Below are 22,044 nucleotides of genomic sequence, written 5' to 3'. Positions count from 1 at the left end.
CATAATGCAGCTCTCTCATGAGGACCACCTCCTGCTGCAGATAGGGAGGAAAAATTCCCGGTCCCTGGCGGCAAAGTTTTTCAAGCAACTTTAACCATTTTTGAACTCTTTCAAGATAACATTAGGACAGACCTTCTTAAACTAAAAATGAGCTAAGTTTTGTGAAAATGAGCTAATCTTAGTGAATATGGGCACAGATTGAAGCATAAGAGCACAGATTGGTGAATATGGGCAGATATTGATGAATATGGACACAGACTGGTGAAAAAGGGTATAGGTGAGTAGATATGGGCACAGATTGGTAAATATGACCACAGATTGGAGAATGGGCACATGTGGATGAATATGGGGAAAATTGTAGAATATGAGCATATATTGATGAATATGATCACAGATTGGTAAATATGTGTACAGATTGTTTAATATGGGTACATATTGGTGAATAAAGGTACAGATTAGTCAATAATAGAGACATCTTAATGAATACAGGTACAGACTTGTGAATATTTGTTCAAATTGGTGAATATGGGCATATATTGGGCACATAAGACCAGATTAGATAATAAAGGTCAAGGATAGTTAATAAGGGATCATGTTGGTGTGTAATAGCCAAGGTTGGTAAATGTAAGTTATACAAGTGACTACAGTTCAACATAGGTACAGATGCCAGTCATAGGAAGTTGTCAAATTGGTTGCTGTAGAAAGATGTCTCAGGTGAACGCTTCTAAGATGGTTGGTCAGCTAATAGTATCATTCGCATTCAAAGAAACAAACAACAAGACCTTAGAAAATTTTCTTTGTAAACAATCATCACACAGACAAAGTTGGTGAATAAAAGCCACAGTTTGTAAATTAGGGCCGCATTAAGTGAATAAAACATAAAAGGCCACAGTATGTGAATAAAGGCCACAGTTAGTGATTAAGGGCCACAGTTAGTTATTAAGCGCAGACAGTTAGTAAATAAGGCCCACAGATAGTGAATAAGGGCCACAGTTGGTGGATAAAGGCCATACTTTGTAACTATAGGCCAAAGTTTTTAAATTAGGGCCACAGTTAGTGAATAAGGGCCACAGTTTCATGACTATGGGCCACAGTTTGATGAATAACGGCTACAGTTTGATTACTAAGGGCCACAGTTTGTGAATAAGGGCCACAGTTGGTATATAAGGGCCATACTTTGTGACTAAGGGCCACAGTACGTGACTAAGGGCCGACTTACCTTCTGCAAAGCGTCCTGCTCCTCCCTCTGTCTCACCAGCAGTGTATTGAACTCCTTCTTGGCATTCTTCAGGTCCTCATTCTGTAGACAGGCACTGCCATGGAAACGAATGAGTGATTTGTTTTTATTTGTTATTGTATTAATATTTTTTTATGGTCAAAGAACAGCTGTCATTTAACCTACGTATACTTTTCCTGGCCATATCTTAGCTAACATATGGCCAGGAAAAGTATACGTAGGTTAAATGACAGCTGTACTTTGACCATACAAATTTATTAAAAGTTACTCCTGTGGGCAGGCACTGCCAATAGAACAAGTGAATGATTTGTATTGCTTTGATTTGTCATTGTGTTAATATATGAGTCTCGTTCTGGGAAAACTGGGCTTATTGCAGGTGAATAAGGTGTTATCCCAGAAGAGCCTGTGCAGACTTTGTACCTAAAATAGATTTGTATCAACAGTGTTTTTTTTCACCGTTGGGTGAATGGGTCAGCTCCCTATGGATTGTGAAATCGCATAGTTCTGAATTAAATTGGGAAACAAGTGTTGTTGTCTTTTGGCTAACAAATACTTTAATATTCAGAATATAAGTTACTTTTCAGTATAATATCTACTATAAAGGTTTAACTTATACATCCTGATGGCAGATGAAGTGAATGTTGAGACTTATTTAAAAAGGTCACATTTGGGAAAAATATATACTTTTTCCATTGGGAACAGGTCCTTCTACAGGCCCAAGATTTGAAAGAAAAAAGCACTGATTAACAAGAGATTAAAACGTTCATAAAAGCGAAAAGTGTCCTCCATGATAAGCCTGTGCAGACTGCACATGCTAATCTGGGATAACACTTAACGTAAATGCATTAAGCCCAGTTTGCCCAGAATGAGGCATATATATTTGTTTAGTCACATTACAGCTGTCAGTTCACCTACTCACATTTTACCTGGCTTATCTTAGGGGATCTAAGGGCCCAGGCTAGTTAACCAAATACAGCCCAGTGATGGGTGAACTACGCCTCACTTATATCAGTTAACTGAAACTACCCTACTCAGCTATAGACGAGAATGACATAGAATTCATTTTCTGACCAATCTCCAAACAAGTTAAGTGGTCAAAGAACTCAATACAATTGTTAGTCCTGAGCTTTTAGTTTTGAACAAACTGATATATTTTACAAACTTTTTCATTCACACTGATTTCTTATTTAGCTCAGAGTTTATGTCAATCACACAAATCACTCGAATTGCCCAGATAGATCACAAACTGTCTAAACCTCAACTTTTTCTGGTAAATCATTATGACACCAGTCTCCAATAAGGCTAACAATGTATGTCAATTACACCAAAAACCTGAAGAAAATATTTTCTCACCTCAGTTGCACTAGTTTTTGGTAGCGCTGGCTTTCTTGTTCATTGTTTAACTTCCTGTTCTCATTCTCAAGCAGCTTTATAGACACCTGCAGATCTCGAATCCTGAGATCGCGCTCCTGTAGTTGCTCGCGCTAAAATTCGTTACCATGGGTTACATATAAATGATAAACAAATATTCCGGGAACATGCTATGACACACCAAAGTCAAAAATACCTTCATCACTTCACCATCCTTGAGCGCTCAGCTGAGTTAACAGACACCAACTGTTGAAGACTTCACCTTGAGATCTTGTTTTTGACCACTTTTTACCCAGATTCAAACATGACCTTCATAGTTTCACAATATTAATTCTGACTATGTTTCATCAAGACTGAGTCATAAATGTGGCCATTAGAGTGGTACATGTATTAAAGCGGGTATATACGATTTTTTATATGTGTTTAATTGTAATATATTGATAACATATGTTACAAAAAAACAAAATAGGCAAGAAAAATTATACATTAAAGCCGAATTTCATAAAATGCAGCAAAGACAAATTAGCGCCCCGAGCCGAGAGTGACGTACATATTTTCCTACAATAATCGAAGCATTCGTCTTTGTATTAGGATTGGAGATAGTGTTCGTGTGTCGTATGAATAGATATCGTTGCAGGAATTGAAATAAACCGTTAAACTAAGTTTAGATGCACATCGTACATGTATGGTATACATGCTGGCGAATTCGGCTGTACAGCCATTTTCAATTTCAGAATTAAATATCTGGTTTATTTCGCTTTTTTCGACACATGTTCTTCTTATCTTTTATTTTAATTTATATTGAAATATATATATATATAATAAGTTTTTTACACAGTTTATATAAATTTATAAATACTTGACAAAATCGTATATACCCGCTTTAAGGTATTTCTAAGATTCGTGACCTAGTTTATGGACAAGTGACCCATATTCAAACTTGTCCAAGATATTATCCAGATAAACATTCTGGCCAAGTTGCATCAAGATTGGGCAACTAATCTGGCCCTCTAAGCTTATCATAATAGCTTATCTTGAGCAATGCGTGCTCAGTTTATTAAACAAGAGCTGTCAGATGACAGCGCGCTCGACTATTCGAGTGCTTGACAGTATAACGTAAGCCATCATGGAGAGAGAGGGGGGGGGTATAATGTGGGTGTGTGGTCATTTAATATGATCTTTCAAAAATAAGGGAAAAAAAATATTCTTATTTTTTTGGGGAGGGGGATTCTGGGGTGGGGCATGGAGGATGGTTTGGGTGGAGTGCATTGTGGTATGTCAGGTAAATGTTGTTTTGTCAAAGTATGAATCAAATGTGATAATAAATTAAGAAGTTATGGCAATTTAAGCAAAATGTTCAATTATCTAAGTATAAAAGGGGCCGTAATTCTGTCAAAATGCTTGATACAATTGTCTGCTCTTGTTTATAGATTGGGATCATGTTGGTAAAGAAGTATGCAAAATATGAAAGCAATATGTCAAAGGACATAGAAAATATTTGAGGTGGTACGCAAACTTTAACATAGATTTATCAATAATATGCATATTCTAAGTATAAAAGGGGCAATAATTCTGTCAAAATGCTTGACACAGTTGTCTGCTCTTGTTTATAGATTGGGGTCATGTTGGTAAAGAAGTATGCAATATATAAAAGCAATATGTCCAAGGACATAGGAAATATTTGGGGTAGTACGCAAACTTTAACATTTGCACGCTAACGGGAACGCCAACGCCGGGGTGAGTAGGATAGCTCCACTATATATATTTCATATATAATAGTCGAGCTAAAAATATTAAAATGAAGAATCTTGCTTCTTTAATCAGCAACTTACCTACTATTATGACTGTAAACAAGCGCTAAGAAAATATCACTGGCCAAGAACGCAGGTATTGCGACTTCTTAACATGAACATTATTTTTATTGCTCAATTCTATCCAATTAGATTCATTTGAAACCTTTCTAACATTGTTCAGAAGCAATGTGCACCAGTTTTTTATTTTTGCTTATAATGAAAACACAATATTCACAATCATACCTTGGAGTGGTTCTGTTTCTTAAGCATTGTTTGCAATTTGACATATATTTAATATCCACTACGCCATGACAACATTTCAGGCGCCTATAGCTAATATGCTGCAGCAAATTTTCATTCAAGTTACCATGGAGTTGTTCTGTTCCTCGAGAGTCTTGCTGTTGGCGATGTGACGTAGCAGACGTCTGTTCCTCTTGGCGTGCTGATCACGTCTGTGTCGCTCATACATCAACTGGTTGTGCATCAGCTTGAGCTGCGTACGCAGGATTGAGATCTCGTCAGCCGGGGGCATGCCTAGAACACGAACAGCACGGTTTGTTGTTATATTTTGTATTCTGGGCAATATCTGTGCATGAAGCTTTGTGAAGCTTATATATGTTAATTTATAGTAGATATGAGTTTCCTAATAATTGTTTCTCTTCTTTCCTTTTTATAATTGTTTTTCATATTTTGTTAATTATTTTTTGTATGTATTTAAACCCCTAATCGGCTAATCCCTTATGTCATGATACTAATATAAATTGTGAAAGGTATCAAACCTATTGTGGGGGACAATAAAGTTATAAAAGTCCCCTTCTGCGCCGCTTTGCATTTTTATTTTGACCTTTGACCATGAAGAATGACCTTGACCTTTCACCACCATGGTTCAAACAGAATTCTCGAACCTTAATTCAAGCACTTTTCAAGAACTTTTCAAGACCAAATTTTCATTTTCAAGGCAGAGAACCGTACGTTAGTTTCCTTAAAAAAGTGCATTTTCAAGCAAGTTTAACACAGTAAATATCATTTATTTGCTCAAACAAATTAAACTTATTCCACAATAACTCATACATGTTATTGCTAGTTATTACATACATGTTATCCATCCTTAACTCAATGAGTCTCACATACAGTTTGTCAACCATTTCCGGATAATCATCAGTTCCGATTAATTTGTATTTAATTTTCCATAATGCCCCAATAAAAACAAAATGATAAGTGTCTAAGGTATACATTAGGTAAAGGAATAAATTAACAAAGTTTTAGCAAGAAATCTTTCGTAAATAGCTTACAGGGTGGAAAAATGCAGCAAAAAGTTAACTGGAACTGATTGAATGAGTTATGTTTTGAAATGTGCATATGGATATAGAAGGCTTTATTATTTTCAAATAAACTTTTTGCCGATTAAAAACAAATGCTATGGCAATGTTTTGAAATACTAATTCTGTAAGCTGAATGATTTTTAATTATTTTCCTAAGGTTGGACTTTAACTGTCTATTTATGACAAAAAACTGCATATGCCGTCTGACCTAAGCTGTTATCATACAAAATAAATATTAGTTATTACCCTTTACTTTTACATCTTCTCACATTGACACTACATCCAGAAACAAATTATTGTGGTAAAAAGAATAAACGTTTTTGCCGGGCGATTCTAAACTGCTGTACTGACTGTATGTATTTACTTTTTAAAGTTATTACAAACACATTACTTCTCAATTTCATGTTTTCTTTGTGGGTTTCCCCTTTCTCATGGCTTTTCAAAGCGCTTTCCCCCATCCCCTGACATCAACAGTCTTCATAGAGAACCGACAATGTGTTTTTGAATGTGCTTTTTGAATGTCATTTGTTTTATGTACCCAGGAATATTCAGTTAACCACCCTGGTTTGAAATGACACTTCCCCATCGCTGCGTTTTCACTCGCGAAAATTGATCACAATGGAGAACCTCTAACGTAGTACACATAATCTGTGACGTGTACACATAACGTTTCGTACTCAATAGTTTACGAAACTTATATATTTCGTACTCAACTTTTTGCGCGAAGGAATTTATGATAATTTTTCGTAATATTTCCCTTAAGAACGATTTAAGTTTATAATTAAAGCGATGATACATGTAATTTTGAAAAGAAATAAACATTTTCAAGGCTTTTTTACATGAAATAAGCACTTTTCAAGCACTTTTTCAAGGCCAACCTTTGTTCAAGGGCTTTTCAAGCCTAGGACTCGTTTTCAAGCACTTTTTAAGCCCTGTGGTCCACTCAAAATGTGCAGCTCCATGAGATACACATGCATGCCAAATATGAAGTTCCTATCTTCAATATTGCAAAAGTTATGGCAAATGTTAAATTTGACCAAACCAACAGACCAACAGACAGGGCAAAAACAATATGTCTCCCACTATAGTGGTGGGAGACATAAAAAGAAAAAAAGCAAGGTTTGTTCACCATCCTAGGCAGTGGGCCAGATAAGATTCTTCTCTGTGTAAAATACGTATGATATCTAAACAGGAATTAATAGCAATTTGAATGAGCAAAAAAAATAACAGCACAGTAGACCTTACACATCACACCACGCTGTGGATTTGCTTTTAATAAAAGTACATATCTTTTATTGTGCTTCGTATAATATCTTTTATTGTGCTTCATAAGTCATTCATCTATCCAAACAAACACTAAAATACAGTGTAAACATAGTCAATGATATTACACCTTTAAAACTGTGAACTGTGGAAATTATTCAAAAACAAGAGAGCCAAGATGGCCCTAGTTCGCTCACCTAAGAGGAGTCGGTTCATTCAATTTTTACCAAATGTCAAATTTGACCTAGATATTGTCCAGACAAACATCCTGGTCAAGTTTCATCATTATTTCATCTGCGAGTCGTGATCAATGTACATATGAAGTTTCATGATCCTAGGCGTAAGTATTCTTGAGTTATAATCCGGAAACCATTTTTCCAAGTTAAGTCACCGTGACCTTGACAGCCATTGTGTGAATACGTTTTTTATCACTGTGACCTTGACCTTTGACCTAGTGACCTGATAATCAGTAGGGGTCATCTGCGAGTCATGATCAATATACCTATGAAGTTTCATGAACCTAGGCATAAGCGTTCTTGAGTATTCATCCAGAAACCATTTTACTATTTTAGGTCACTGTGACCTTGACCTTTGAACTAGTGACCTGAAATTCAATAAGGGTCATCTGCGAGTCATGATCATTGTACCTATGAAGTTTCATGATCCTAGGCATAAGCGTTCTTGAGTAATCATCCGGAAACCATTTTACTATTTCAGGTCACCCCGACCTTGACCTTTGACCTAGTGACCTGAAAACCAATAGGGGTCATCTTCAAGTCATGATCAATATACCTATGAAGTTTCATGATCCTAGGCATAAGCGTTCTTGAGTTATCATCTGGAAACCATTTTAATGCTTTGGTCACTGTGACCTTGACCTTTGACCTAGTGACCTGAAAATCAATAGGGGGCATCTGCGAGTCATGATCAATGTATCGATGAAGTTTCATGATCCTAGGCATATAAGAGTTCTTGAGTAATCATCCGGAAACCATTTTACTATTTCGGGTCATTGTGACCTTGACTTTTAACCTAGTGACCTGAAAATCAATAGGGGTCATCTGCGAGTCATGATCAATGTACCTAGGAAGTTTCATGATCCTTTGCATAAGCGCTCTTGAGTTATTATCTGGAAACCATCTGATGGACGGATGGACCGACATGAGCAAAACAATATACCCCCTCTTCTTCGAAGGGGGGGGGGGAGCATAATGAGAAAACTGCCCCCCTCCCAGCAGCCATGTTATTCAACCGACCGGAACCATTTTTTAACTCAACTCTCATATCAAGGAAACAAATGTTCTGAGCAAATTTCATGAAAATTGGGCCGTAAATGTGACTTCTACTGTGTTCACATGTTTTCACTATATACATATACAGAAAAATGCCCCGCCCACTGGCGGCCATGTTTTTTCACCGATCCCAACCATTTTCACACTGGTCTGAGATATCAATAAAACCAATGTTTTGACCAACTTTCATGATGATTGGGCTTAAATTGTGACTTCTAGTGTGTTTACAAGGTTTCTCTATTGCCAAATAGGGAAAACTGCCACTATATACATATAGAGAAAAATGCCCCACCCACTGGCGGCCATGTTTTTTTCACCGATCTCAACCATTTTCAAACTCGTCCGAGACATCAATTGAACCAATGTTTTGACCAACTTTCATGATGATTGGGCAAAAATTGTGACTTCTAGAATGTTAACAAGGTTTCTCTATAGCAAAATAAGAAAAACTGCCCCGCCCACTGGTGGCCATGTTTTTCAACGGATCGGAACCACTTTTGAACTTAACCAAGATATCATTAAGACAAACATTTTAACAAAGTTACATGAAGATTGGGCATGAAATGTGACTTCTACAGTGTTTACAAGAGTTTTCTTTTTTTAACCTAGTGACCTAGTTTTTAACCCGGCACAACCAGTTTTGAACTCGGCTGAGATTTCATTGGAACAAAGCTTCTGACCAAGTTTCATGAAGATGGGACAAGAAATGTGGCCTCTAGAGTGTTTACGAGCAAATGTTTGCGGACGGACGGACCATCGTGACCTTGACCTTTGACCTAGTGACCTGAAAATCAATAGGGGTTATCTGTGAGTCATGATCAATGTATCTATGAAGTTTCATGATCCTAGGCATAAGCGTTCTTGAGTTATCATCCGGAAACCATTTTACTGCTTTGGGTCACCGTGACCTTGACCTTTGACCTAGTGACCTGAAAATCAATAGGGGGCATCTGCGAGTCATGATCAATGTATCTATGAAGTTTCATGATCCTAGGCATTAGTGTTCTTGAGTAATCATCCGGAAACCATTTTACTATTTCGGGTCATAGTGACCTTGACCTTTGACCTAGTGACCTGAAAATCAATAGGGGTCATCTGCAAGTCATGATCAATGTACCTATGAAGTTTCATGATCCTTGGCATAAGCGCTCTTGAGTTATCATCCGGAAACCATCTGGTGGACAGACGGACCGACATGAGCAAAACAATATACTCCCTCTTCTTCGAAAGGGGGGGGGCATAATTAGAAAACTGCCCCCCTCCCAGCAGCCATGTTATTCAACTGACCGGAACCACTTTTTAACTCTCGTATCAAGAAAACAAATGTTCTGAGCAACTTTCATGAAAATTGGGCCAAAAATGTGACTTCTACTGTGTTCCCATGTTTTCACTATATACATATAGAGAAAAATGCCCCGCCCACTGGCGGCCATGTTTAATCACCGATCCCAACCATTTTCAAACTCTTCCGAGATATCAATAAAACCAATGTTTTGACCAACTTTCATAATGATTGGGCAAAAATTGTGACTTCTAGAGTGTTTACAAGGTTTCTCTATAGCCAAATAGGGAAAACTGCCACTATATACATATAGAGAAAAATGCCCCGCCCACTGGCGGCCATGTTTAATCACCGATCCCAACCATTTTCAAACTCTTCCGAGATATCAATAAAACCAATGTTTTGACCAACTTTCATGATGATTGGGCAAAAATTGTGACTTCTAGAGATTTTACAAGGTTTCTCTATAGCCAAATAGGGAAAACTGCCACTATATACATATAGAGAAAAATGCCCCGCCCACTGGTGGCCATGTTTTTTCACCGTGACCGATCTCGACCATTTTCAAACTCGTCCGAGACATCAATTGAACCAATGTTTTTACCAACTTTTATGATGATTGGGCAAAAATTGTGAATTCTGGAGTGTTTACAAGGTTTCTCTATAGCCAAATAAGGAAAACTGCCCCGCCCACGCGCGGCCATGTTTTTCAACGGATCGGAATCACTTTTGAACTCAACCAAGATATCATTAAGACAAACATTTTGACAAAGTTACATGAAGATTGGGAATGAAATGTGACTTCTACAGTGTTTACAAGGTTTTTCTTTTTTTTTACCTAGTGACCTAGTTTTTGACCCGGCACAACCCAGTTTCGAACTCGGCCGCGATTTCATTGGGATAAAGCTTCTGACCAAGTTTCATGAAGATGGAACAAGAAATGTGGTCTCTAGAGTGTTTAAGAGTAAATGTTTACAGACGGAAGGACATAAGACGGACAAAGACCGGTCACAAAAGCTCACCTGAGCAATCAGGTGAGCTAAAAAAGTTCTGAGAAAGATCCATAATGAGAGAGCAAAAGATATGACTTCTAGAGCGTTACCTTTTTTTTAATGAACAGCAACCATTTATGAGCTAATCAAAGACATCATTCTTAGCAAGTTTCATCATATTTTTGCAAAACTGTGACTTCTAGAGTGTTCACAAGCTTTTTCTTTAATTTAACCTAGTTACCTAGTTTTCGAACTTATGTGACCCCGTTTTGAACTGGACAGAGGTTATCATTGGAACAAATACTCTGAGTTGAATGGAAATTGGGGGCCTCAAGAGGGTAAATAAGGTTTATTTTGACGATACAAGACACATCACAAACAAAGACAATCACAAAACACAGCACAGCATGTTCATGTTGTGCTCAGATGAGCTAAAATTCATGAGACTTAGAACTCCATTAGCCCATTAAAAAGAAGTATTCTGTTTGAAGTAAGTTGGTAGGATTAACATCAAATGCAGACCCACCTCCAAAGTGTGTCCAGTTGACGTCCTGCGTGCTGGGGATGGGTATCCTACTGAGCTCCTTGGCGTGGATATCATGTCCCAGCTGTAGGTGGCGGTCCAGCAGCTCCGGGGGTGAGTACGTCAGGAAGAATGGCTCGGCATGATCTGGAAAAACAGGAATGAGTCTCCCTCTGGGAATACGGGGCTTAATGCATGTGCCTATAGAGTCCTCTCAGATAAGCCTGTGCAGTTTACACAGGCTTATCAAAGAAAACACTTTTCTGCTTTTTTAGAAAAAAAATCTTTTTGAAGTAAGCCTCTTATAAATGAAAATCCAGTCCAGGCGGAATGTGTCGTCCCTGATAAGCTTGTGTGGAATGCACATGCTAATTTGGGACAAAACTTAACAAAACTTAATGCACATGTATGACATACTTAATATATGACATGTTTAATTTATGGCATATTTAATATATGACATTTAATGGTTACATATTAAATGCATGATATGTTTAATGTTTCAATATATTCCCTTGACAAATATGGTACAACAAGAACAAAAATATAAAGCAATTACCCTGGGGATTTTCCGTTACTTTTCCCTTGCACTTTGCACAAGTATTTGATGCAGAGATGTTGAGCACATCCCGTAACACGTGAAGCATACTTCGCTCCTCAGTAGTCCTCTGATGGGAGGACCCTTGGGCCCGGTCAGCAAACACGGGGCACTGAGGGACTGCCCCCACCCCTATATCACCGAACTTAGTGGTTGTCATAGTCACCGTGGTCTCTTGTCGGACGTTCACACATACTGTCGTATTCGTGCGAGAAATCAACGAGATTTCCTTCAGATCCGCTGGCTGCTTTGCAAAGCTGTCCAAAATGATGGGCTTGATGACAGAGGGACCCATGTCGGACACTTCAAACTTACACGGCTGAGTTTCGCCGCCTCGAGCGTCGGTTGACAGGCTCCTCACAACGTCCTCTTCCTCATCTTCATCGTCTTCGTAAGTTGTGGCCACTTTCGGGAACTGGGGGCAAGACCTTGACCTACTTTTGGAGCTGAATTTGGGTTTTGCAGGTTCCACGGTGTTTGTGGCTGTCAGACTGTTAAAGCAGATTCTGTTGACACTCTTCATGAATTTCTTCACGGATTCCGCAGTCAATGTAGGATGAGTGCCCTGTGAATTTGATGTTAGTTCCGACACCTCATCGTCATTCTCTTCTGCAAAAGACATCATACATAATATAAGCTTTGAGCCTCATTCTGGGAAAACAGGGCTTAATGCATGTGCGTAAAGTGTCGTCCTCAGTTAGCTTTTGTAATTAGCACAGGCTAATCATGGACAACACTTTCCCTGTTTATGGAATTATTCAATCATAGTATATATATATGTATCCAAAATCCTACCTAGGCTGAAACTGCCGTCCCTGATTTCACTGATTGCGCAGGCACAGGCTATTTTTGGAAGACATTTTAAGCACGTGCATTAATCTCAGTTTTACCATAGTGCTGCTCATATTTTGCCCAATTTGGGAAAGTACCTGTTCAAGCCCAATTGGGCATATTTTTTTAAAAAAAACCCTTCAAATAAGAAACATTTGCATCGTGAAGTCTTCATATTAAGAAATTATTGAAGTGTATTTTTGCTCCCAAATACTTTTAAATTGTTAACTAAATGTTGTCAAATTAACAATATAATGTAATTTGCCGTTGCAGGTACTACTTAGATGTACCCCGGGTATTCTTAAGTATACTTACATGTACCCCGGGTACGGTAAATATACTAAAACGTACCCGGGAAATTTAACACTATATCGGTCGTTGTCGATTATTTGTTTATATTAATTTTTTTCACATTTATGTCAATTTTTGCTAAAAATGGCCACTATATTATTGAAATTCATACTTAAAAAGTACGTTGATGCAGTTTTTTAAGAGAATTTTGTTTAAGATAATCGGAAGCGCGTTTTGCGACATCGGATTTTGGGCGGGAATACAACTCGGGTACAGTCTAATATTGACCGGGTACGATTAAGTATGTTAACCGTACCCGGGTTACTTGTAAGTATACTTAGGAGTACCCGGGGTACATGTAAGTAGTACCAATCGAGCCTTATTACCTTGCATGAGAGCCATAACTTGTTTTAATCTTTTGAAAGTTATAATATTTTGTTAATTTTGTTATACAAACTTTGGTAATAGCACATTTTGAAGTATGAACTCGAAATTTGAATAGGTAAATAGATCTCAATGAGGGTAAGTGAAGTGCACAATGACCAGAAATCTTGCTTTCATAATTGGACAGTTATTACCCATATTAATTTTAGCATATTGGGACCATGACATGAGGTATCATGATTGATTTTCATGTGTAGGAAGCACACTAAAAAGTGGGAAACATGGGGTATTTCAAGCACAACCGTGAACGTTCTTCATCATGTATATTTTTGTGACGTGAAACATTTAATTTTATTGAATTACTTTGCTAAAGAGATATGATTGTGAAAATTAATTTTATTGAATAACTTTGCTTAAGAGATATGATTGTGAAACGCTACTGACCTTACATAGGAAAAATATGGTCACCTGTGACCCAGTTTAACGAATAAAAAACTTACTATTGTATGAGAAAATCTGAGCCTTATTTTGGGAAAACTGGGCATAATACATGTGCGTAAAGTTTCGTCTCTCGTTAGCCTGTGCAGTCCGCACAGGCTAATCAGGGACGATTCTTTCCTTTTTTATGTTATTTTTTTTCAAGAAAATCCCTCTTTACCGAAAATCAAGTTTAGGCGGAAAGTGTCGTCCCTAATTAGCATGTGCGGACTACACAGGCTAATCTGGGACGACACTTTACGTACATGCATTAAGCCCCCATTTCACAGAACATGACAAATATGAGCCTCATTCTGGGGAAACTGGGTTTAATGCTTGGGCGTAAAGTATCTTCCAATACACAGGCTTATAAGGGTCAAAACTTTCCGCTTTTTGGAATTGTTATGCCCCCGGTTGAAATGATGGGGGTATATTATTGTTGGCCTGTCTTTCTGTCTGTCTGTCATTGTATGTGTGTGTCCCAAAACTTAAACCTTGGTTAAACTTTTGCAAAAACTTTTGCAATATTGAAGATAGCAACTTGATATTTAGCATGCAGGTGTATCTCATGAAGCTGCACATTTTGAGTGGTGAAAGGTCAAGGTCATCCTTTAAGGTCAAAGGTCAAATATATGGCTTCAGAATAGCACTGTGGGGGGCATTGTGTTTCAGAAACACAGCGTTTAATGTTTAAACAAAAATGCTCTTTAGGCGGAAAATGTTGTCCCTGATTAGCTGACTGCACAGGCTTTTTTGGGAGGACACTTTACGCACATACATGAATACCAGTTTTTAAGACAAAGGCTCAAATGAATGCCTATATCCTACTGGCTGTAATGCAGTGAATGTTAGGGATGACGAAGAGCACACTCCGATCCACTTCTGCTGCATGTCTGGTCACCTGGTGGTCCTTCACTACCTGCTGGAACGGAATGCCGATCCACATTGTGTCATGTAGTGTTTTGACCGAAATAACTATGACCGTTCTGTCTTGACCTACTTTGGGACCGGTGCGCAGGTAAGTTGTTTCTTTTACTCACTTCATGATTACTTCATTGGCGACGAGGTTTGTTGTTTACTCACTCGGAGTAAGGAGGGTAACTTTTCTACAAGTTTTGTCCTTTTTTTATTTAAAAGTCGGTCTTTTTCAATTCTATAGGGTCCAGACGACATGCTTTAAGGATATTTATGGATTTAATTGAGAATTTAGGCTATTGTGAGTTATTTAAAAACTTGCAATTTTTTATCGCACGTGGACATCGTGGTCTGGAAAAAACGTGGTCTTTGCTCAAAAATTATTTTTTGGTCCTTTATTGAATTCTTTCATTTATTTATGGTGTTGAATTGCATTCTATTGCATTCATTAACCAGGCCAATTGTTTTTATTCCCAATTGTGACTTTGTATTGTGTGTTTGTGATATTATTTTTTTTTAAGGTCTTCATTGGTAAGAATACAGTTTGTTTTGTTATAACTTACCCTACCCAATAATGGCCTTATTGAAAATAAATTTTGCAACGATTGAAGAGTTCCGTTTGCTTCCGGGGATTGGCGCGAAGCGTGCAACCCTCTTGCTTCAGTTGAGGAATAAGTATGGCCAGCTAGATGAGGAACTGTTTTCCATTGTATTTGGTGGCCCTGTCCCTAGAAATGTTTTGGACATGGTTGACTTCACTCCTAACATACAAAATGTTGAGGTTCCATTCCAAACAGAGGAAGGGGAGGAGTTGTTTAGCTATGATAATGCCCATGATTTCCGGAATATTGCGAGTGCTCCCACAAGTGAGAAGCAGTCTCGAGCGGTCTCCAATCCTGACCAGCTTGCAGAATTGTTCTCACAGGTAGAGCATTCATATTCCGCAAAAGGGGATATCACACGGCATCTTAACTACTTACCGGAGGTACCAAGTTCACATATGGAAAAAAGCAGAAAAAGGCTAAGCTTTAATTACCCCACAACTGAAGCACCCAACTTGGGCACTGACAAATACGCGAATAGGATGCATACAGCAAATGAACCCCAAGTTCGCCCAAAGCATGAAGTCAAGAGTGTCCAAAAGGAGTACTCTGGCAGAGATGTTCTTAGTTCTCGCCATCAAAAACGATGTCGCAAATCTCTGTCAGGTTCTCGATCTCGTGACCCTTCTGAAAGTGGGTCATATGAAGGTCGACAAAGTTCAAAAAGTAAGGTAGAGCTTGTAGGTCATGGTCAAAGGCACCGTGACCGAAAAGGCTCACCAACACATGACCTCTCTAAAGGAAGGAGCTCATATACAAGACGTCAAATGCGCACTTAGCGTAATGACTCGTGTTCAAGCTCTAGCTCATATGACCGGTCACGTGATAGGTCACGTAAATATAACAAATATAAGTCTCATAGGCGTAAACACCAATATTTGTCAAAAAGTAGAACGTCAAGTGACTCCTCCGAGTCTCGGTCTAGGTCACTTAGGCGACATAGGAAGCACTATGCCAAAAGTAGTGCGTCACCAAAGTACCATGCAAGAAAATCTAAATCTAGATTTTACTTTAGTGACTCATCAAGCGAATCAGACCAAATGTCCGATAATGGATATCATGCTAGTCATCATGGTAATCCTAAGCGGTTGCCTAAAAATTTGCGCTTTGATGGGAAGGGAAGCTGGTTAGCTTTTAAACAAAAGTTTGAGAACTATAGGAGGGTTGGTAAGTGGACTGATGGCGAAAGTCGGGACTACCGTTATTGGTGCCTAGACGGCAAAGCACTAGACATTTTTGCCATTTCCACTCAAATGGGAGAAAACTATTCTTTCAAGCAAATAATGCGGAAGTTAGAAGGCCGGTTTGGGGCTAAGGAATTGCCAGAGACTAGTCGTGCTTAGTTCCAGCAAGCGTCTCAAAAAGCAGATGAAGCGCTTGAGGACTGGGCCGACCGTGTTTTGACATTGGCTACTCCTGCCTTTCGGCACCTCCCCGAGAAACATTGTTCTCGGGAGGCTTTTTCCAAATTTTGCCAAGGTTGCATTGACAAAGAGGCTGGCAAGCATGCCTGTTTCGAGCAACCTCGTACCATTCAAGAAGCTCTTGACATGGTCCGCCATCATCAATATATTACACAAGCAATTGATGGTAAACGTACGAATCGTTCAAAAGTTGAGCCATCCTTGAATACGGTTCAATCGGAAACTGACTCCCGTTTTTCCCAGGTAGAGAAAGCTATCCAGCAACTCTCAAAACAACTCGAAAAACTGAATTTGCCAAAAAATGACCGTGTTGTCGCAAAAGCTGCTCCACCTAAAAAACGTGCGTTTTTAACGGACGTTGAGTGCTTTTGTGCCACAACAGGGTTCACGTACAACCAGATTGTATGCAATTCCAAAAATATCTAGAGAATAAGGACAAAGCTGACAAATCTACTAATAAGGTACCTTTAAACTCCAAAGGGCCGGAGGGCAAGGTCCCCCCCCCCCGGAACCCGGAGAAGTAAGTGGTCAAAATAAACATGGTGAAGGTTCAGTAACAGAAACTGAGTTATCGAGAAATCGAGATTCAGTTCCAACTGAGTTATCGAAAAGTTGAGACTCAGGTCCAGTTAGCTTAACTGAGACCGTAGGCGTATATGTGGTACGTGCTGGATCATCATCAGTTACTGTTACCATTGGCAACCTACCGGTTAAGGCAAGGGTAGACTCTGGCGCGGAGATCACTATCCTGTCTTTAGCTGTTTACAAACAACTAATTCGAAAGCCGGGCAAGGTTCGAGATGTTAACATGCAACTAGCTGATACGAGTGCTGTTATTTCGGGCTTTATTACAAACCCAGTTGCAATGCAACTGGTAAAGCAAACATTCACAGAACGGGTGTATGTCGCACCAATTAGTGATGACATGTTGTTAGGCCACGATCTGTTGCATCATTTAGGGGCAAAAATTGACCTAAAAGCTGATAGCCTCATTGTTAAAGATGAAAAATACCTTTGAACACAACTTTCAAAGAAAAGCAACCAGTTGTGGCAAGGGTAACTGTCTCAAAACGTACAGTAGTTCCTCCTAACTCAGTAGTCAGGGTTGAGTGTTGCATAAATACTCCCATGAATGACTATTATGTGGAACCGTGTCAAGGCTTGAATGTTGTTGTGACTCGTGTTGTCAGAGCTGCGGGGGAAAAACCACTGATTTGCTTTGTCAATTCGTCCGACAATATCCAAACATTGAAATGTGGCAAGTTAATAGGAATTGCACATGAGACATTAGAAATTATAGATATACCCCTTGTTTCAGGAGCTATTTCCCTAAATTCTTTAGCAACCTCCAATGTTGAGTCTAGCAAACTTAACGTTGTGAACACAAGTTTAAGAGGAAGGGAGATCAATTGTGCTTCAATCAATGTTAACAACATTGATTGCGGTCTTCCTTCATTTTCTGAACACCTGAAAGAGGTGTTCCAACTTTCCAAGGAAAAGCTTACTGACTGTCAGTCCATTAAGCTTTCGAGGCCACTCACTGAGTATGCTGATGTATTCGCAGAGAGCGAATATGACCTTGGAAACTTCACTAGTATTGAACATACTATTGACACAGACGATGCGAAACCTATAAAGCAACGCATGCGCCGCACTCAAACATGTTTTGTTAATGAGGAAGAAGCTCATCTTAATAAAATGTTGGATGCTGGAGTCATATAGGAATCAGTGTCTGAATGGGCATCGGCTCCAGTGCTTATCCGTTAACGCGACGGATCTGTACGTTGGTGCATTGATTACCGTGCTTTGAACAATGTTACTATCAAGGACACATTTCCACTCCCTCTTGTAGAGGATTGTTTGGAGACATTATCTGGTAACATATGGTTTTCAAAGTTAGACGCCAACTCGGCTTACTGGCAAGTTAAAGTCAGTGAGCCTGATAGAAAGAAAACTGCGTTTGTCACCAAGTATGGCCTGTTTGAACATGTCAGGATGGGTTATGGACTCACGAACGCGCCTGCAACATATTCTCGCGTTGTGAACCTGGTACTTAGAGGTCTGACTTGGAAAACAGTCCTCGCGTTTCTTGATGACATCCTAGTTATGGGAAAGTCCTTTGAAGATCACCTCAACAATCTCGCAGAAGCTCTAATGAGGTTTCGGTTACATGACTTAAAACCTAAAAAATGCATATTTTTCCAACAGGAAATTGAGTTCTTGGGTAAGATGGTGGGTGGTAGTAAGCTGTGTATGTCACAAAGTGATATTGAAACTGTAGCTGAATGGCCCACACCACTCTGCTCTAAGGATGTTGAAAGGTTTTTGGGTTTTGCCAACTATCATAGAATGTTTATACAGGACTTTGCAAAACTTGCACAGCCTCTGTATAACCTAACAGGCAAGAATTTGTTTAGGTGGTCAGAGAAGGAACAAGAGGCATTTCAAATACTCCGTCAGGCCTTGGTACAGCCACCTGTCCTGACGTTGCCAAACAGTGTTGATCCATTCATTCTCGACACTGATGCCTCAGACTCTGGTATCGGCGATGTGCTTAGTCAGGTTCAGGCAGGGTAAGAGCGTGTCATTGCATATGGTAGCTTTGCTTTAGCACCTGAGCATAAAAAGTACTGCACCACTAGAAAAGAACTACTGAGCATTGTACGTTTCACACGAGAGTTTAAGTACTATCTGTTGGGACGAGTGTTCACAGTTCGTACAGACCATTTAAGTCTGACTTGGTTGTTGAAATTTAAGGACCCTCAAGGGCAATTGGCTAGATGGCTGGAGGAGCTGGCACAATACCACATGGTGTACATCATAGGTCAGGGTCTAAGCATGCAAATGCAGATGCCCTATCTCGAATCGCTCCTCCGCTGTCTCCTTGTCCATCATATGTGACAGGTACTAAGCCCAGAGATTTGCCTTGTGGGGGTTGCCAATATTGCACCAAGGCAGACCAGCAATGGGGAAGTTTTACCGAGGAAGTGGACAATGCTATAGGGCTGTCCACAGGCAGTAGTCTTTCCTTTGCTAAAGTACATTTCATTCAGGAAACTAGTCCTGTGGATCCCCATGATAAATCCTCTGCTGGGACACGACCGAAGCAGGGTCCTCAGCATGATGGGCGCGTGTGGGACCCAGGAGGACAAGTATCTGAATGTATGGTCTGGTCAGATCAGCTTAACAATGGCCTGCACGCAGAGGTTTTGCAAAAATCCTGCAATTGTGATTCCTGTTTTGAAATAGCCATATCACATGACCCATTGAACGTTTGCACTATAAAATCTCAGTTAGAGGCAACTCCTGAGGTTCCAGCAAGTTGGGGTTTTACCAATCAAGAATTGTGCTCTGCTCAGGGGAGAGATACAAATTTACAATTCATTCTTTCTTGGCTGCTGGAGAATAAGGCATCTGATGAAGGTGTGTTATTTTTGTCTAGCCCTGAGGCCAAGTATTTCTGGATAAAGAAAGAAATGTTCAGCCTGCTGGACAATGTTTTGTTTAGAAAGAAAGATGACTCTCCTGAATTGGAATTAGTTGTGCCCCAAGAACTTAAAGAGCAAGCAATTAGGTGGCATCAGGATATACCTTCTTCGGGACACCAAGGGGTAGCACACACAAAGGCACAATTAAAGGAAAAATAATTTTGGTTTCATTTGGCTAGGGATGTCAATTCATATGTTTTGTCATGTGATGTGTGCAGTCGAAACAAGAAAAACAAGAGGGCCTGAAAGGCCCAAGGTATCCCCCGCAACATATGCTTTGTTTGAGGATGGGTGCAAATTGGACGGATGAACATAATGATAGATGGACGGACGGAGGACAATAACACAAAACTAAGACAAAGGAAGGTTCTTAAGCCTTCACAATTTATTTAGGTGAATTAATAAGTCGTGTGTTTTCCACAAAAACATTCAACGTTTACATACGCTCAATTTTCAGAGTGTTGCAGAGTGATCACAACATCTGCCATATGGCTCCGGACACAAAAGTGCCGGACGGACGGACAACGCCAAAACAATATCCCTCCGCCTCTGGCGCGGGAATATATTCATACCAAGTTTCAAAGAAATCCGCAAAAGCGCTTCCAAGATATGGCTCCGGACACAAAAATGCCTATAGTAAAAAGCATTTTTTCAAGATACAAAGGGCCAGAAGTCTGTTTTTAACAGATGGTGTACAATGCCATTTGGCGTGCATCATCCTCTTATGCATATATATACTCATACCAAGTTTCAAAGAAATCCACCAAAGCACTTCCAAGATATAGCTCCGGACACAAAAGTGCCTATAGTAAAAAGCATTTTTTCAAGATACAAAGGGCCATAAGTCTGTTTTTAACAGATGGTGTACAATGCCATTTGGCGTGCATCATCCTCTTATGCATATATATACTCATACCAAGTTTAAATGAAATCCGCCAAAGAACTTTCAAGATATGGCTCCGGACACAAAAGTGCCGGACGGACGGACGGACAGCCGGACGGACCGACAAAACAATATCCCTCCGCCTCTGGCGGGGGATAACAAAGCTTATGGGGTAGTACCCATGACTGAATATCAGGCAGGTGCTCCCATGGAACGTGTACACATTGATTTTTTAGGTCCTTTACCTAAAACTGATAATGGCAATGAGCATTGTTTGGTAATGGTTGACCAATTTACTAAATGGGTTGAATGTGAACCACTTCCATCACAAAAAGCTGATGTTACAGCTAAGGCTTCTATAGACTCATTTTTCTCGAGGTTTGGCTATCCATTTCAATTATTTTCTGATCAGGGTCGAAACTTTGAAAGTAAACTGTTTGAAGCACTTTGCAAAGCATTGCAAATTCACAAATCTCGAACAACACCCTATAGACCATCAGCAAATGGTCAGGTTGAGAGATTCAACAGGACTCTGATGGATGCAATAAGATGTTTTCTTGGCAAGTCTCAAAACAGGTGGGACATATATGTGCAGCAAATAGCTGGTGCCATCAGGGCTTCAGTAAATCGCAGTACGGGTTATACACCTAACCGGTTGATGCTTGGCCGTGAGGTGAATACCCCTGCACAACTTATGTTCGCAAATGTGCAACAAAAGTCTGAATGTACTGATGACTATGTTCGAGACTTGACTGAAAACATTGAAAAAGCTCATTCTGTAGCAAGAGATACACTAAAGAACACCCTTAAACGTATGAAAAGAAATTACGACATTAAAGTATTGCTGCGGCCATATGCAGTAGGTGCCATTGTCTATTTGTTGGATACAGCCATCCAAAAGGGAATGTCGCAAGCTGTGTTCACCTTGGAAAGGGCCCGCTTTAATTTCTAAGAAATTGTCTGCCTATTTGTATCAAGTGCAGCTAAGGAACGCATTCTTTGTTGTGAACCATGACAGGATAATGCCTTGTCATGATCGCAATATCCCTGACTGGATTGTAAAGCTAAAATATCAT

The 22,044-nt window shown here is 39.5% G+C and overlaps 3 protein-coding genes across 20 annotated transcripts in view; 1 reads left to right on the top strand and 2 right to left on the bottom strand.

The window, feature by feature from the left end:
- Positions 1-1,296, bottom strand: part of LOC127837649 (uncharacterized) — a 114,904-nt gene extending 113,608 nt beyond the window's left edge. The window contains exon 1 of the mRNA XM_052364904.1: positions 1,220-1,296. The gene's annotated coding sequence lies outside the window, so the exon portion shown is untranslated. The remainder of the gene's footprint in view (positions 1-1,219) is intronic.
- LOC127837643 (hamartin-like) overlaps positions 1-22,044 on the bottom strand; it is a 318,472-nt gene that overhangs the window by 114,320 nt on the left and 182,108 nt on the right. The window lies entirely within an intron of this gene.
- The window catches only part of LOC127837648 (uncharacterized), a 170,371-nt gene that overhangs the window by 19,900 nt on the left and 128,427 nt on the right, over positions 1-22,044 (top strand). The gene's annotated exons all lie outside the window — the stretch shown is intronic.

Source organism: Dreissena polymorpha, chromosome 7 (genome assembly GCF_020536995.1).
Source record: "Dreissena polymorpha isolate Duluth1 chromosome 7, UMN_Dpol_1.0, whole genome shotgun sequence".
NCBI lineage: Eukaryota > Metazoa > Mollusca > Bivalvia > Myida > Dreissenidae > Dreissena > Dreissena polymorpha.
This window is presented reverse-complemented; position numbering and strand designations above follow the sequence as displayed.